Genomic DNA, 16,070 nt, shown 5'->3' on the forward strand with positions numbered 1-16,070 from the left:
GCTAGAAAATAAATAGGGTGGGGGGGCTGAACGGCCCCCCAAGCCCCGGGGACCACCACCCCCAGGGGCTTTATTTATTGAGGGAGGGGGGCTGCGTGGCCCCCCTCCTCAAGCCTTCGAGGGCCCTGGGAACCACCACCCCCAGGGCCGGCTCCTACAGTGTCCTGGGGTGCCCACCCCAGGACACTGTTGTTTGCTATGAGAGGGCGGGAGTCTCCCGCCCTCCCATAGCAAACTTCATTTGGATTTTGAAAGAGAGAGCAGGGAAACCTGCTCTCTCTTTCAAAATCCAAACCATATTGCTTTTCCACACAGGGAGCTGCATGTCAGCAGCTCCCTGTGTGGAAAAGCAATGCCGGGTTACGGAGGACGCGGGGAGCCGGCTGGGACCATCGGGTGTTGGGGCTGCCCCCACGATCCCCAACGTGTTTTTATAAGCCCGGGGGATGGGGTCCCCGGGATAATAAAAATTAGTGATAGGGGCTATTTTTTTTTTTATGGTAAAATTAGGAGTCGCACAACCTATTGCGTTGGGTGCATGATTTCTCTCGCGTACGGTGCGCGGTTCGTAGCGCGTTGGGTGCACTACTCCAAAAAAAAATAATAACAAAGTATTAAAAATATAGTTTAAAAAATATTTTACAAATATATAAAAAATAGTTTTAAAAAATTTACAATTTTTTTTTCAAATTCATTAAAAACAAATAATATTTTTTAATTTTTAAAAGAAATAAGTGGGAAAAAACTTAAACTGGTAAAAAGCAATATAAAAAATACATAATTAAAGGAATTGATACACTGAAAAATAAAGATTTAGAAATCCTATGAAAATCATAAAACATTTTAGGTTTAGAGATAAGTTATAGATAGGAATTAGCATTTAAAAAACCTTTGAAATTCACTTAAAAAACCATAGGTTTCAGGTATGTTACAGTTAGGAATTAGCATTTAAAATAACACTATACAGTTATACACACACAAGCTCAATTACTCATACAAATACTGGCACATTCTTATGGTCTTATACAATCAATGATACAAGCACACACTCATCCATACAGCCACTCACACTATCACACACAGTAATTTCTGTACTCCAACATACATATATACTGCCGTTCACATATGTAGTAAATTACACATGTACTAATGAAATATATATTCACTCACTAACACAACCATACACATATTCACCCACCCATACAGTCCATTACAGATCTAGTGTTGAAACCATGCACCCAGTGAATCACCCACTGACACATCTATGCACAGAGTCACACACATCCCACCCACACAAACACTCAGGCACCCATACAGATATTCAGACAACCAATCAATAACTTATATAGACACTCATGTACCTATTCACAAAACCATGCATCCGCTTACACATCAACAGACAGATGCATACAGACATTCACACTGTTTAGTCACTGTAGGACTTGGCCCTTTTTCCCTCAGTTGTTTTCATTTTTCGTGTTGCTACAGATTCAGGGAGCCATGTTATCTACCCCTGAAACTTCTGTCTGAGGGCCTGGAGCACAAAATGGTGGCCACCTGTGACATCACCAGCATCCACTGGAACCTACCAGCACCTTCCAGAACATTCCAGGAGATTCCAGAACTCTGTGACAGTTGGAGGCGGTTTAGAATGTTGGGAGGATAAGAGAGGCAGTTGGCAGTTGGAGCTGGCAGTTGGCACCTGACTGGTGAAGAGAGAGGAGCACAACAGTGAAGGAGGAAGGAGTGAAGCAGCAGGGGTGGAAACTTGTGCCTGGAGTGGGGTCCATAAACCCACCCTTGATACTTGTCCCTACTGATGGATCCCAGCCTATAGCCCTGTGTGGGAAGAAGACAGAAGAAAACCATCCTAAGGACCTGGACAGCAGGAACAGGCCTTAGAACCAAGAAAACAGCAAGATTCTGACCTGAGAACTGGTTTCCCTGGAGTCCGGCGTCGAGTAGCCTGAAGACCTGGAGCCCGAGGTGGAGAAGCGGCGCTGACTGAAGTAGCAGACGTCGTACCCGGAGCCGCCTGAGGTCGTGAGAGGGCGCCGACGGGGGTCGAGAGGAATACCAGAGGTCGAGGAGGAAGTGAACCGAGGTCGAGCGAGCGGCGTCATCGGAGGAGTGAAGTCCGCCCTCCGGAGTCGTCGGAGACCGAGGTAGAGGAGCACCGGAGGTCGGGAGTGAGGATCGCACTCCGGAGTCGCCCGGAACCTGTGAGGAGGAGCACCGGAGGTCGGGGGTGAGGATCGCACCCCGGAGTCGCCGGAAGTCGACATCGAGGCCAGGCCGGCCGACGTCATCGGAGCCGAGAGCGCCATCGGACCGGAGCCGCCCGAAGTCGACATCGTGAAGAGACTGCCTGACGCCGTCGAATCGGAGGTCGAGATCGAACCGAGGCCACCGACATCGGACCGGAACCGCCTGGCGGCGTCGTCAAAGAACTGACATTGTGCCGAGGCCGCCGAGACCGAACCGGAACCGCCTCACGGCGTCGACACGACTCCAGCGGCGTCGGAACATCAGAAAAAGGGCAGTAAGTGGAGTAGAGGGCGCCTAAGGCCCTGTGGAGACCTGAGAGACTGCTCTAAGGGGCTAGGGAGGTGCTGAAACCAACCTGACTGCGCCTGGGGTGAACTGGGACTAACCTAGAGAGGTTGTGTGGAGAAGGAAAGCCAGGGCATTGGTATTTCCCCCCTTTGATCTACCTCAGTTTAGGCCTCAGCCTTGTCCCAGCCAGGGAGTAGCCTCCCCCCTCAAGCCTTCCACAACCCTACAAGCTGTGCCTGGGCCAAATCAGCCCTTAAGAAGTGAAGTGTCATCTGATTATATGAGGGTTGCTGTATACTTATAATTATTTATTGGGGATACTGTATTTATTGAGTTTTTACCTATTTATTGCTGCACTATATTTATAGGTCCACAGGACTTGTTGGTGTACAATATTTATTGGTACAGTATTTATTGCCTCAAAGTATTTAATTGTCTGTATATATTGCACTTGTATTTATGCCCTGTTATTTATGATCACCCCTATTTATTTCATCAAACAGCCAATATTTATTTGACCTGCACTAATTGAAACTTGTATATTGTGATTGACCTATTTATTTTTCCAATCAGCAACTAAGAGAAAAAGATAAAGAAAGAATATTTTCATAATTTTTACGGTGTAGAGTCGTTTTTGGAACGGATGCACGCATGGTTATTGTATGGGTATATTGTATGCTTAGCACTGCGCCTGTTTCCTGACCACTCGAGCCAAGCTACCACAGTGTGTTCGGGGAGTCCACCACCACCCTGCGGAGTGGGAGTGGGCGTTTCCAACATAAATTGGTGTTCAGTGGTGGGATAGAGCTGTGCCTACATATACTCAACAATAACTGTGGGTAGTCCATAGGCCTACACCGGGAGTTTTCTCAAAGCAGCCTTCCTAATTGTGGGTTTTTGTTTTTTTCAAATTTACTCTGGTGGTGGGAGGAGGTATTATTAAAGGTACCCCCCTGCATTGTTACTGCACAAAACCTGTCCTCTAACCTGAGTGGGCGAGATGTACCAACCTGAGGTGGGGAACCTGTCAGCAGGGCCCAGGACACTTTCTAGGAAGGGCAGCAGTGCCTCTAGCGGTGGCTTGTCTAAAGTGAAGTTAACAGACCGGAGGGAGGAAAGACAGCTCACATGGGACTTAGCAAGGCTGGAGAAAGAGATGGAGGAGAAAAGGATGGCTCATGAGACGGAGAAACAGAGGATGGCTCATGAGATAAGACTGAAGGAGATGAAGCTGCGTGCCCTCCAGAGGAGTGTGTCCAGCGAGGACACTGGTGGCAGCATACCAGAAGCTTCACAGGAGCTAGAAGTTTATTTACCCCAGGATGACATCACTAGGGTGTCTGAGGAGGCATTGGGGTGTGAACCTGAAGGGGGTAGTGCAGGGATCTTCCAACCCAGCGAGGTGAGAGAAGTGGCAGATAGCCCAGCTAGGTCCCAGGGAGAGAGGGTTGTAGGGCCTCACGACCTATCTGTAGGAAGGCGTGAGACGGGGAGGTGTCCCGAGGTGCCCCAACCGAAGTCTCAGGGCCTGGAGAGTTCCGCAAGGGAGCCCCAGGTTGGGAGCCTAGGCTGTCCCGAAGTGCCATCCAGTGCAGGGGAGCCCCTAGTGTCAGGAGGACCCAGGGCGACTGTAACCAGCGCGCCTGAGGTTCTGGGGTTGGCCCAGTTTCAGGGTTTAGGTCCTGGGCTGGGATCCCAGGCTCAGGGGTTGCCTGACCTGGCGGGTGGGGCCTCGGTTAACCGGGTCCCCCCGAAATTGACTTCCAGGGGTACTTTTCCCGGTAGGAGGGTGCTGAAATCTGGAAGGGGGTGCAGAGGGAGGAAGGTCTCGCCTCGGGCACCGACTCAGCCTAAGGGGTTAGACCCTAGGTTGAAGGATCAGTTGAGGGGTCAAGGCCCTAGACTGAGGAGGAAGTGTTGGTCTGAGGGTGCCTCGCAGGGTAGGATGAGGAACCCCAGAAGGAGAGTTAGGGGGAGGAGAGCCTCGCCCCGGAAGGCTGGTCAGCCTAAGGGTGTGAACCCCAGGAAGAAGGACCAGAGGCAGTTTAGGACTGCAAGGAGGAGGACCGGAGTGGTCAACGGGCACTACAGGCCTGGGGCTACTGCCCCCCACTCCGCGAGATCACCCGGGCCAGAGACATCTGGATGGCCCAGGGGCCGATCCTGGCCACAACTAGCTAGGGAGCCCCCGTGGGGTGGTTTTGTTGGTCCAGGGAGGTTTGTTAGGGAGCCATTGGGTTCCAGAGCGGAGGAGAACTTGCGGGTGCTCCTGCCGTTGCGGGCCTGCGTCCACCTTTTCTCGCCCCAAGCAGGGAAGACCATCAAGGCATTGATCGGTCTACCCTGGCTTTTGGCTGGAAGGGGGTTATGTAGGACTTGGCCCTTTTTCCCTCAGTTGTTTTCATTTTTCGTGTTGCTACAGATTCAGGGAGCCATGTTATCTACCCCTGAAACTTCTGTCTGAGGGCCTGGAGCACAAAATGGTGGCCACCTGTGACATCACCAGCATCCACTGGAACCTACCAGCACCTTCCAGAACATTCCAGGAGATTCCAGAACTCTGTGACAGTTGGAGGCGGTTTAGAATGTTGGGAGGATAAGAGAGGCAGTTGGCAGTTGGAGCTGGCAGTTGGCACCTGACTGGTGAAGAGAGAGGAGCACAACAGTGAAGGAGGAAGGAGTGAAGCAGCAGGGGTGGAAACTTGTGCCTGGAGTGGGGTCCATAAACCCACCCTTGATACTTGTCCCTACTGATGGATCCCAGCCTATAGCCCTGTGTGGGAAGAAGACAGAAGAAAACCATCCTAAGGACCTGGACAGCAGGAACAGGCCTTAGAACCAAGAAAACAGCAAGATTCTGACCTGAGAACTGGTTTCCCTGGAGTCCGGCGTCGAGTAGCCTGAAGACCTGGAGCCCGAGGTGGAGAAGCGGCGCTGACTGAAGTAGCAGACGTCGTACCCGGAGCCGCCTGAGGTCGTGAGAGGGCGCCGACGGGGGTCGAGAGGAATACCAGAGGTCGAGGAGGAAGTGAACCGAGGTCGAGCGAGCGGCGTCATCGGAGGAGTGAAGTCCGCCCTCCGGAGTCGTCGGAGACCGAGGTAGAGGAGCACCGGAGGTCGGGAGTGAGGATCGCACTCCGGAGTCGCCCGGAACCTGTGAGGAGGAGCACCGGAGGTCGGGGGTGAGGATCGCACCCCGGAGTCGCCGGAAGTCGACATCGAGGCCAGGCCGGCCGACGTCATCGGAGCCGAGAGCGCCATCGGACCGGAGCCGCCCGAAGTCGACATCGTGAAGAGACTGCCTGACGCCGTCGAATCGGAGGTCGAGATCGAACCGAGGCCACCGACATCGGACCGGAACCGCCTGCCGGCGTCGTCAAAGAACTGACATTGTGCCGAGGCCGCCGAGACCAAACCGGAACCGCCTCACGGCGTCGACACGACTCCAGCGGCGTCGGAACATCAGAAAAAGGGCAGTAAGTGGAGTAGAGGGCGCCTAAGGCCCTGTGGAGACCTGAGAGACTGCTCTAAGGGGCTAGGGAGGTGCTGAAACCAACCTGACTGCGCCTGGGGTGAACTGGGACTAACCTAGAGAGGTTGTGTGGAGAAGGAAAGCCAGGGCATTGGTATTTCCCCCCTTTGATCTACCTCAGTTTAGGCCTCAGCCTTGTCCCAGCCAGGGAGTAGCCTCCCCCCTCAAGCCTTCCACAACCCTACAAGCTGTGCCTGGGCCAAATCAGCCCTTAAGAAGTGAAGTGTCATCTGATTATATGAGGGTTGCTGTATACTTATAATTATTTATTGGGGATACTGTATTTATTGAGTTTTTACCTATTTATTGCTGCACTATATTTATAGGTCCACAGGACTTGTTGGTGTACAATATTTATTGGTACAGTATTTATTGCCTCAAAGTATTTAATTGTCTGTATATATTGCACTTGTATTTATGCCCTGTTATTTATGATCACCCCTATTTATTTCATCAAACAGCCAATATTTATTTGACCTGCACTAATTGAAACTTGTATATTGTGATTGACCTATTTATTTTTCCAATCAGCAACTAAGAGAAAAAGATAAAGAAAGAATATTTTCATAATTTTTACGGTGTAGAGTCGTTTTTGGAACGGATGCACGCATGGTTATTGTATGGGTATATTGTATGCTTAGCACTGCGCCTGTTTCCTGACCACTCGAGCCAAGCTACCACAGTGTGTTCGGGGAGTCCACCACCACCCTGCGGAGTGGGAGTGGGCGTTTCCAACAGTCACTAACCCATGCATTCAGTAAGATACGTTTAATCACTCACTTATACAGTCAGTCACACACCTACTAAATCCTCCATACAGACACTTATACACCCACTCATTCCCCAATACAGCTTGGCATATATATGAACCAAAATTAAACTTTACAGAAACAGACAGACACTGAATGACGTCATCAGTGATGTCATTTGAGATGTCATCAGTGATGTCACTGACCATGTCATGAGTGATGTAATATGTGACATCATCAGCAGTGCATTGCGGGGGCGTGAGTTATAGTTAGCTGAACTATCTATAACGGGGGAATTTCAATGGTTTTGTACGAGTGAAATGTCCAGCTAACTATAACGTTCCTGAAACCTATGGTTTTTTCAGTGAATTTCTACGTTTTTTTAAAGGCTAATTCCTAACTATAACATACATATATATATTACCTACTGGCGGTTGCCAGTAGGTAGATATAGTTAGGACCTATTTTCCGTAGGAAATCCGCAACATTCTATTTGGAATAACTTTGGCGCCGATTGACGAATCTTCGCGAAATTTTCAAAACTTTTGGCCAGTTCCGGTCCGCTCCTATCCCGAAAGTTTCACGGTGATTCGTCAAGCGGGGGCTGAGAAAAATGGGGGGTCCCAAAATGCGTTTTCCCCATGCAATTTCCCTTAGGACCTTTAGCCGCAGCTACAGCCCGAACTGCTGAACGGAATTACACCAAATTAGGCACAGAGGTAGTCCTTAGTTCAGACTCGTGCCTTTTGCTTAAATTGTGTAAATCCGTTCAGTAGTTCCTGAGAAAATGATATTTGAAAATACATATATATCTATGGCCTCGGAGGGTCTACGTACCCTAAGCACAGCCTAAGCGCACCCTGCCGTGCACGAGCTGTATTCTAATTGGTTGTCAACACTCCAAATCAGGAAGTGTTGGCAGCAATCTTGTGTCTGGGTAGAACCGAGGCACAAGAAACCTAAGAAACAAACGTGCAAAACGCGAAAAGGGGGCAGGGTAGAAACACCCTGACCCCCTAGGCCTGCTCAGGGGTTCCCACAAAGACCCCCAGGGCCAAAAAAAGCATTTTTTTAAAAAATAAATAGTCGAAATTCGCGCATCCAGCGCAAATTTCAGCCGAAATTAAAAATAAAAAAAACGAAGCGCGGGCTCCCGCGCTTCGTTGCCATTTAGCCCCTGGGTGGGCCAAATCCCGGGGGCAATGTTTTAATTGTTAGGGGGGGACCAAAGGGGCCCCCAGCCCCGGGGACCGCCACCCCGGGGCTTTTTGCTAATGTGTGCGGGGGGCTCACGGCCCCCCGCAGCCCCGGGGACCGCCACCCCCAGGGCTTAATATGATAATTTTGGGGGGCCTCTAAGGCCCCCCGAGCCCCGGGGACCGCCACCCCCGGGGCTCTATGTAATTAACATTGCGGGGGGCCAATGCCCGTCCGCAGCCCCCGGGACCACCACCCCCTGGGGCTTATTTTTTTGTAAATTAAAAAAAAACCTGTGTGGGGGCTTGAACCCCCCCACACGCCCCGGGGACCGCCACCTCCCTGGGGCTCTATATATGTAAATTGGGGGTCTGTGATGGACCCCCCAGCTCTGGGGACCACCACCCACCGGGGCTTTGAAGAAGATGGGAGGGGGGCCGCGTGGCCCCCCCTCCTGGAGCCCTCGAGGGCCGTGGGGACCGCCACCCCCCAGGGCTGGTTCCTGCAGTGTCCCGGGGTGCCTACCCCTGGGACACTGTAGTTTGCAATGACAGGGCCGGAGCCTCGCGGCTCCCACCCTGTCATTGCAAACTGCTTTGCTATTTGGAAGAGAGAGCAGGAAACCTGCTCTCTCTTCCAAACAGGAAAGCAGATTGCTTTTCCACAAGGGGAGCAGCATGTTAGCTGCTCCCCCAGTGGAAAAGCAATGCTGGCTCCCGCAGGACGTGGCCGCCGGCTGGGACCGTGGGGGGATTGGAGACCCCCCACGGCCCCAACGGAGAGGGCCAGCCCCAGGGGTTGGGGTCCCCTGGGCTATTAGTGGCCCGGGAGGGGGGCCACACGGCCACTCCTCAAATTATAAAAAAAAAAATAACAAAGGCTGGCCCCGGGGGATGGGGTCCTCGGGGCCATAAGGAGGGGTGCAAGGCAGCCCCCCTCCTAAAACATAATATCAAAAAAAGGCCCATGCCCCGGGGGTTGAGGTCCCTGGGGCTGATTAAGGCCTCGGGAGGGGGGCCATGTGGCCCCTTCCCAATTTCTTTAATTTAAAAAAAAAATTAGGGGGCAGGCCCTGGGGGATGGGGTCCCCAGGGCCCAAAAATGAGAAAAAGAAGAAAGAAAAAAATACCGGCATTGCGCCGGCGGCCACGCCCCCTCCTTGCTGCGCTCTGCAAACGCACCCCTGGCACGTTTGCAGATGGGGAACGAATTCCCCTTGAATACTGGGGGTCCCTGGGGGCCAACTAGCCCACCAGAAACCTCAAGTATGTGCCAGGGGGCTGCATTGCAGAGAGGTGTTCTGAGGCCACGCCCCTTTTTACACCTCTCTGCAACGCAGCTCTGTGGCGCTTAGTGGAGGTAGCTGGTGGGCTAGTTGCACTCCAGGGAACCTCAGTATTCAAGGGGAGTTAATCCCCCAACTTAAAACGTGCCACGGGGCGTGTTTGCACAGTGGTGAAGGGAGGGGGCGGGGCCTGAGTTCACATGTGTGCAAACACACCCTGTGGCACGGTTTAAGTTGGGGAATTAATTCCTTTTCAATTCTGAGGGTCCCTGGTGGCCAACTAGCCCACCAGGTACCTCCAGTAAGAGCCACGGAGCTGCGTTGCAGAGTTTTGTAAAAAGGGGAGTGACCTCTGAACACCTCTCTGCAACGCAGCCTCCTGGCGCATACTGGAGGTACCTGGTGGGCTAGTTGGCCCCCAGGGACCCACATGATTGTGGAGAAATTAATTCTCTAACTTAAAACGTGCAACAGGGCGTGTTTGCAGACATGTCACCTCAGGCCATGCCCCCTTCCTTCACCACCGTGCAAACACGCACCGTGGTGTGTTTTAAGTAAGGGAATTAATTCTCTTTCAATACTGAGGGTCCCTGAGGGCCAAATAGCCCAACAGGTATCTACAGTATGCGCCAGGGAGCTGCGTTGCAGACATGTGTTCAGAGGCCATGCCCCTTTTTACACCTCTCTGCAACGCAGCTCTGTGGCGCTTACTGGAAGTACCTAGTGGGCTAGTATGACCCTAGGGACCCTTAGGATTGAAGGGGACTTAATCTCTCAACTTAGAACGGTGACAGGGCATGTTTACACAGTGGTGAAGGGAGGGGACAGGGCCTGACGTGATGTGTGCAAACACGCCCTGTGGCGCGTTTTAAGTTGGGGGAAAAATTCCACTTCAAACCTGAGGGACCATGGGGGCCAAGTAGCCCACCAGGTGCTTCCAGGAAGCGCCACTGAGCTGCGTTGCAGAGAGGCGGTGCAGGTCGTGCCCCTTTTTACATCTCTCAGCTACACAGCTCTGTGGCACTTACTGGATATACTACGAATTCCAATTTACTCACCTGTTATCAGGAGGGACCTCAGTGCTGCATCTTTGAGCCCAGTACTGATCCTGAAAAGTAATTCTAACCATACTTACCAGAAACTTGAATTTCCTTCCATAGGCTAACATTGACTGGTTTCACTTGGAAATTGTTCTAAGTGTGGAGTTTTGGAAATTTTAAATATTCACCTAAAATCATTCGAACAATGAATTCTGATTTACTCACGTGTTATCAAGACAGAACCCAGTGCTGCATCTTTTAGCCCAGCACTGATCCTGAAAAGTAATTCTAACCGTACTTACCAGTAACTTGTATTTCCTTCCATAGGAATCCATTGTCTGGTTTTCACCAGAAAAGTTTCTAAGTGTCTATTTTCCCAAACTAAAAATATTTCTAAAAAAGCGCCTGTATGACTTAAACGCATTCTTTCAACTGTTTACAGGAGATGCACCAGTGCTGGATTCGGGATCTACCACTGAGAAAGGAATAGTAACGATAACACTACTTACCTGCTAAGTGAATTTTCTGCCATAGGATAACATTGGTGATTCTATGTGAAAAGATTTCTAAGTGTCAACTTTTAAAATACAATAATATTCCTTAAAAATCACTACTGTAACCAAAATCAACAGTTTATAGGAGATGTCTAAGGACTGAATCTAGGATCCAGTCCTGTGGTTAGAAAAGTAATCCATAGAGTAACTAACTGCATTTAACTAGAAATTCACGTTGAGCTCAATGTTGCATTGTGCTTGAAATTGTGTTGCCCATTTCAACAACTGTAACTACTGTACTTAAAAGTCTATTGCCTATTTGCAAAGTATTTAAACTAAAGTAAGTCATTCTGAAAAAGTATATTTTGTAATGTAATGTATAATGTAATTATAATGTAGTTAAAAAAAATATCTAAAAATAAATAGTTTAAAAAATGTAGTAAATCAGTATCAAAAAAACAAATATAACAATTCATATTTAAAAATTGTCATTTACAAATCCTTTGAAATTCACTGAAAAAACCATAGGCTTCAGGCCTGATATAGTTAGGAATTAGCATTTAAAAAACCTTTGCAATTCACTGAAAAAACCATAGGTTTCAGGCCTGATATAATTAGGAATTAGCATTTAAAAAACCTTAGAAAGTCACTGAAAAAACCATACGTTTTAGAGGTGTTATTGTTAGCTGGACATTTCACTCGTACAAAACCATTCAAATTCCTCCGATATAGTTAGTTGTACTAACTATATCTCCCGCGCGCAATCCACTGCTGATGATGTCACATATTACATCATTCATGACATGGTCAGTGACATCACTGATGACATCTCAAATGACATCACTGATGACATCACTGATGACATCATCCACGTGACATTCAGATACACCTCATCATACACTGGTATAACCTTTCATCACTCACTGTAAAATACAGAGTGCCATATTTGAATCCATTGACACACCAATACAAGTTTCTAAACACCCACTCAGTGATTCCTAGATCTATACACACATCTAATCACTTACCTATAGATTCACTCATACATGCTGTCAATGATCAATAGTACACTATCAAGTATACTTCTACACCTATATCGACATTACACACTAGCACACATCCTAATCGCTTAGGAAGTCATCCTACTCACTTATGCAAACAATGGATCATACTTACTTTTACTTAGCTATACACTTATAAAAACATCACTTCATCTATTCATATAGATAATAACTCATACTTAGTGTGTTACAAAAACACTATTACAAGTATACAGTTATCCATACAGTCACTCATACAATCACTGAGTCTTATGTATACTTATTTATATACAACAACTGACACATACACTGGCTTTTATTTTTCTAGTTTGTTGGACATGTACCATTGAGACATATATTGGCTCATCACCACACACCCATATTCACTCTCCCAAACAACTGTTATAACATGTAGTTTTAACTTCATATACCTACTGAATCAACTACTCACACATCTTTGGGCAGTCACACCCCCCCCACCGAACCACACACACATTCACTCTCCCATACAAATACTCAGTTAACTAATCAATAAATAATATAGACTTTCACATAGCTAGTAACCAACTGGATAAGCAGTTAACACAACAACTGACAAAGTGATACAGATATTCACACAGTTTGTTCACTATCCAATATATTTAGTGAGACACTATAAATTAGTCAAGTAAACAGTCAATCACACTGCTACTAAATCCTCCATCCAGATATTTATATTTATATATCCACTCATTCTTCAATGCAAATTGCTATAAATATCATACATATTTAAATAACGAACCAAACCACATTCACTGGATGATGTCATCAGTGATGTCATCAGTGATGTCATTTGAGATGTCATCAGTGATGTCACTGACCATGTCATTAATGATGTAATATGTGACATCATCAGCAGTGGATTGCGGGCGCGCAAGATGTAGTTAGTACAACTAACTATATCGGAGGAATTTCAATGGTTTTGTTCGAGTGAAATGTCCAGCTAACTATAACACCCCTAAAACCTATTGTTTTTTCAGTGAATTTCTAAAGTTTTTTAAATGCTAATTCCTAACTATATCAGACCTGAAACCTATGTTTTTTCAGTGAATAGATAGATAGATAGATAGATAGATAGATAGATAGATAGATAGATAGATAGATAGATAGATAGATAGATAGATAGATAGATAGATAGATAGATAGATAGATAGATAGATAGATAGATAGATAGATAGATAGATAGATAGAGATATTCACTGAAAAAACAAAGGTTACAGGCATCGTATAGCTAGATGTCATAAAAAGATCTGTTTTCGTTAGAGCAAAACTGAGAAATTCACAGAAAAAAACAAAGGTTAAAGTAACATTATAGTTAAGTGAAGTAACATTATAGTTAAGTGAATTTCTCAATGGCAACATTAAGGTTTTGAACTAAATAAAACAAAGACATTCGCCAGCTATAGTTAGCAGCGTTAACTATAAATGCACCCCGCTATAAACCACTTATGACCTCACCAATGACATCCCTCATGACATGTTCTATGACATAATTAATGACATCATCCAAGCTTCATTTTTCAGCATATTGCTCTATATATTATTATGGCATTAGAGGCATGAGAGTGAGTACAAAATAGCTCTGGAGAATATCAGCCATCATTACTGCCATCACAGACACAACTCCCTTAGGTGTGGAAAGCATGCATTATATGCAACACTGACCTTATACCAAACACTTTACAGCTAGCATAGTTCACATTATCAATCAACCACAGATATATAGGAAAGCCTCATGGAGCACTGTGTTTTATCTGTATTCAACTGTTCACAGAAAGACAAGTTCCTAAAAATAGTGAAGTGAAGTTCCAAATCAAATGCCCTACTACGGACAGCTGTTGTCTGTATCAAATCCCTGAAACTCACCTAACCTACATTGAGAAATTAAGTTGATATCAGTAGAGATCTGGGTACTGTAAACACTGCTTACTCTATGGAGAGAGTTTACTCTCTACCACACTGTTTGCAAACAGTGAAACTTTCATGGGAACTACACCACAGAGTATCAAAAAGTATCTACTAGTAATAGTGTACACTCTATGCAACAGTCACTGTTTGCTAAAAAATAACCAATATCTGGAGGTGCTAAACATCATACTACCTGTACCCTTCATACTGCAGTGAAAACTTTACAGAAAGCCTATCTTCTCAAGCAAAACCAGCACATGTACATAGGTTAGTACCTGGTGCGCACAGTCTTCTATGTTATGTAGAAATTGTCCTGCTGACATGATTCTGCCTAATAACTTAAGGCTGCGTATAAAAGTTAGTATCTACACTACGTAGAATCTTATGCCTGTTGAAAACTTTTCTGCATAACGAAAAAATGGGTGGAACATAATGAACACAAGTCAACTGTCACCTGCATACAGAGTTACTCTTGAAAACAAAGATCTATAACATGTCGATACCTCTGCACACCTAAGGGGCATTAGGAGCACATGTTTGTAAACACACCCTTTAGCTGGACCCAGGCTGTACAAAATCAAATAGACAAGTAATATGATACTTACCCTCCACTATGTAAACTATAAAACTAACTTGCACACTCATTGGATGATGTCATCAGGGATGTCATCTGTGATGTCATCAATGATGTCATTTGAGATGTTATCAGTGATATCTTAAATGATGTCATAGAACATTTTAATGAGTGATGTCATGTGTGAGGTCATAAGCAGTGCATGGCGGGGGTGAAAGTTAAAGTTAGTGCTGCTAAATAAAACTGGTTAATTTATGTGTTTTTAAGTTCAAAACGTTATTGTTGTCATTGACAAATTTACCTAATTATAACGTTACTTTAACCTTTGATTATTTCAGTACATTTCTAAGGGTTTTTATAACGTTAAGTAATAATTACTATACGTAAATGCATCCCCCTGCTGGCCATAGAGCCTGGCTCTGGTGACCCTATACCCCAGGGCCATTTGTTTTTTAAGTAAAGCAGAGAGGGGCCATGAGGCCCTCCCTCCCCAAGTCTTATTAGGTAAATAGGGGTACCTAGGTCCTTCATCACTAGGGCCATTTATAAAAATAAATTGGAGGGAGGCTGTGTGGAGCCCAAGGGATTGGAACACCTCGGACCGCCTCGAGATAAAGCCAAGCAAGTGGCTGCTGCCAGGAGCAGTCTGTGACTACACATGGAGGTGCAATAATTGCATCAGCGTCTCACGGCCCGGCTGATACTTGTAATTGGGGCAGGACGTTGGGGACCCAAGGAAGTCCAGGACAGTCAACAATCCGGGTTTTACCATCTACACAAACCCCACCCTTGTCAGGAACAATAGCGCTCATTTAGGAGTATAATTGGGCCCCGTCAGACTCACTTACCCGGACTCACTGCCTGCTGGGAGTTGTAGTCTGTACCTTCAGACTGCAGCTGAGCCTCAAATCAAAAAATTGGGGCCAGCTGAACTCCCACCAGTGGGAGTGCCGCAAGACATACAAAGGAGGGCAGGGGCGTATTCCCTATGTCAGCAGCATCTGAAGAAGGAAAACAGCCAAAATGCATTATGCCAGAGCTGTCAATAAAACTGACTTCCTGAAGCTCCCCGCTGTGTCCTCTGATTACTTTTAAAAAGAAGTGGTCTTTGTCTAGGTAATATGTATATATATATATATATTCACTTAAAAAACCATAGGTTTCCACATGTTATAGTTAGGTGGATATTTCACTCGTGAAAAACCAATGAAATTCCCCCGTTATAGTTACTTCAGATAACTATAACTCGCGCGACCGCTACTCTATCACAAGGATGATGTCATCAGTGATGTCAAGAGTGATGCCACTGACCATGTCATGAGTGATGTAATATGTGACGTCATGAGCACAGGATTGCGGGCGCGCGAGTTATAGTTATCTAAAGTAACTATAACGGGGGAATTTCATTGGTTTTTCACGAGTGAAATATCCACCTAACTATAACATGTGTGAAACCTATGGTTTTTTAAGTGAATTTGCAAGGTTTTTTAAATGCTAATTCCTAACTATAACGTGTGTGTGAAACCTATGGTTTTTTCAGTGAATTTGCAAGGTTTTTTAAATGCTAAGTTATGTATGTATTATTTTTTTAATATATTTATTTTACAATAAACTACGTATTAAAAATTCTTATTTATTTTTTTGGGGTTTTCACCT

The sequence above is a fragment of the Triturus cristatus genome, chromosome 9, assembly GCF_964204655.1.
Source record: "Triturus cristatus chromosome 9, aTriCri1.1, whole genome shotgun sequence".
In the NCBI taxonomy this organism is placed as follows: domain Eukaryota; kingdom Metazoa; phylum Chordata; class Amphibia; order Caudata; family Salamandridae; genus Triturus; species Triturus cristatus.